Raw genomic sequence first — 3301 nt, 5'->3', positions numbered from 1 at the left:
ACTTGTCAAGTGAGTTTTTCCTCATTATATTAACAGGGTCGAAGGCACCAATGTCGGCCCTTTTGGATTGTTATCTTGGTTATCGCATGATGATATGCTTAGTGATCTGCTAGATATATATCCTTCTATATAGGATGATGCTATGTTTAGTGACCTATTAGGTCAGTATCGTGGTATATAGGATGATGCTATGATTAGTGATCTGTTAGATCTGTCCGACTGTTTTTACATGTTAGCTAGCGTTTGATGTGTATTTGTTGTTTGTATGTGTGGGGGTAGGTTGAGGCGGTCTTTCTTTATACTATAAGCCAACATACCCTGGGCGGTCCGGATAGATTGAAGGCCCAATGGGGCGTACCAGTCAGGACAAAGGCCGGAAGAACGTTCCAGACAGGCTGAAGGCCCGGTAGGGTGGACCAGACATGCTGAAGGTTCTGAGAGGGGGCCAGACAGACTGAAGGTTCGGTGAGGGCAGTCCGGTCATATTGTAGTGTTGGGTTTTATACAAACAATTCTATGTATGCATGCAACCCTAATTTGGATCTATGTTTTTACTATTAGACATACAACAAATGAACACAAAAGGAAACCCTAGCATGCATCAAATATTTCGAAAATCACAAACAAAAGGGATTAGAATACATACCTTTGTTGCTATATAGTAATAACAACTAAATCTTGAAGTTACTTTGCTCTTGAGAACAAGTACCACAAATGTAGTACCTCTAGTGGCTCACAAACACAAGAGAGTGAAAGGATGAATATGAGAGAGGGGAGAGAATGTAACTAGCACTAGAAATCATCTCTTTTACGTTTTCTCAAAGGTTGAGATGAATTCTTAAACCGAGGGTGTCTATTTATACTTGAGGCCAGCTAGGGTTTCAGGGTGGAAACCCTAATCCCTTAGCTTAGGGCCTAAGCAAGTCCATGCACCTCCTTGAATTAGGCCTGGGAAGAAAACTGTAACGTCACCAAAATTACTGGCCAAAAATTTCATTATTTTAATTAGGTCAATTCATAAAAACTTCGATATAAAAGATTCATAAATAAGCTTCATGTCTGAAAACCAGCCACATCATAAAAATATGTCAGAGTACATCCCAGAAAAATCCATAATGCGGAAAACAAGAGTGTGTGTGCGTGATATGTCGCTACCGCGCCAGTTCTTTCCCCCTATCTAAAGAGGTACCTGAAACCAAAATAGTAAACTGTAAGCATGAAGTTTAGTGAGTTCCCCCATAATACCACATACCATGCAACCATATAATGAACACCTAGGAGATACGGGCCTCGCCCACACTCCTGGAGATACGGGCCTCGCCCACACTCCGCTATCTGGGAGATACGGGCCTCACCCACACTCCGCTATCTGAGAGATACGGGCCTCGCCCACACTCAGCTACTAAGCCACAACATACAAGTATCACACAGACAACGAGTATAACCAATTCTATCATACTAGCATATATCATAATCAAACTCAACTATGAGATACGGGCTCTGCCCACACTCTGATACTACATATCATCTATACGGGCCGACCTTGGTGCCTTAGACCCGTTCCTACTGGAAGGAAACTCACCTCGAAAAGTAGCTACCAAAAGTTTGCCTGCTATACGTCTGACTGCTGTACCGGTAATCCTCCGGCTAATAAATCCATAAACATAGATTAGATACTCATAAATACCCTTAGGTCAAATGACTGACCTACCTCTGGTCCAAGGTCAACTTCTTGGTCAAAATCAACTTCCAGTTGACTAGACTCGTCAAGTCATGGCACAGACTCGCCGAGTCCCTCTCCTACTATCCCAGTTCTACTCATCAAGTCCCTCTTCCCACTCACTGAGTCACCCTTAACTTACTACTAGGGACGATTAGACTGACTCGTGATCCGACTCGCCGAGTCCGAGAACGACTCGCCAAGTCCCACGAGTAGATCCCCTACTCGCTTCCAAATCCTCACCAGAGCATCCATCTTGAGGATTTGGTTTCTGGGACTATTGCTACACGTTAAATTGCTAACTCCGGGTGTAGCTACGAAGGGTTGGACCTTCCACACTTAAACCCTTCTTAACTCAGTAACAGCTCATATGACTCGCCGAGTTTGAAGAACAACTCGTCAAGTTCCAGGCAATCTTGATAGGACTCGCCGAGTTGTTCATCCAACTCGTCGAGTCTAAGACCATCTTCATAGAACTCGCCGAGTCCACTTTGGAACCCGCTGAGTCCCTTCAGCCCTCCTCCCATACAAACCAAATCTGAGACATGCAACAGTTCCAAACCATAGATCTAGGCTCCTAGGGCATGCTTATCACGTAAAGTTGCAAACTTTACGTGCATGCATGGCCCTATGAGCTCCAAAAGGCAATTGCAAGCTCTTTATGAGGTCATACACTCAGTAGGGACCTTAATCACTTCAACCACAGAGACTTTATACTTATAAGACGTCCATAAGCTCCAGATTTGAAGTCCTTTCAGAACATAGAGCATAAACACATGGAGTTTGAGGTTTTAGGGCTTGAAAACCACTAATTAGGGACAAAAAGGAGATCTAATGAACTAGTGATCAAGACAGGAACTTTTCTACCTGAATGGAAGCTTCCCACAGCGTAGATTTCGGATCTACTTCCCCTTCTTGCACTCTTCAACCTCCTCCTTCTTCCACTAAGCTCCAAATTTCCTTTACAAGGCCAAGATCACTCACAAGAACAATATGGGGGCTAGTGTTTCGCTCTATAGCTCTCTGGAAGTGTTAGGGACAAAGGAGGGCAAGTTAGAGCATTTAAATAGGGTGCAAACACCTGGGTTAGGGTTTTTTCCCAAACAGGGTCTACTCGTCAAGTCCGGGAACCGACTCGCCGAGTCCACAGCTTAGACCCCGCGTCTTATCCCACTTCTACTCGGCGAGTTGGTCCTTCAACTTGCCGAGTCCAAGGCCAAAAATGCAATATTTAAAGAGTTAATTACAAAGAATACGTACCAAGAACCAGGTGCTACAAATCTCCCCCACTTATTTTAGACTTCGTCCTCGAAGTCTGCTGCTCGTCCCTGAAACAGCTCGGGGTAGTGCTCCATCATCTCTTCCACTGGCTCCCAAGTCCACTCTGATCCCTTCCGGTGCTGCCATTGCACCTTCACGAGTTCCACCCTCTTGTTCCTCAAATCCTTCGACTTCCGGTCGAGGATTACTACTGGCCTCTCAATGTAATTAAAGCTGTCATCGACATGTATATCCTCCAAAGGCACCACTGCCGAGTCATCCACCAGACACTTCCACAACTAAGAGACGTGGAAAGTGCTA

This window comes from Lactuca serriola, chromosome 4, assembly GCF_051521515.1.
Source record: "Lactuca serriola cultivar US96UC23 chromosome 4, Lser_US96UC23_V15, whole genome shotgun sequence".
Lineage (NCBI taxonomy): Eukaryota > Viridiplantae > Streptophyta > Magnoliopsida > Asterales > Asteraceae > Lactuca > Lactuca serriola.
Note: the sequence above shows the minus strand (reverse complement) of the source record.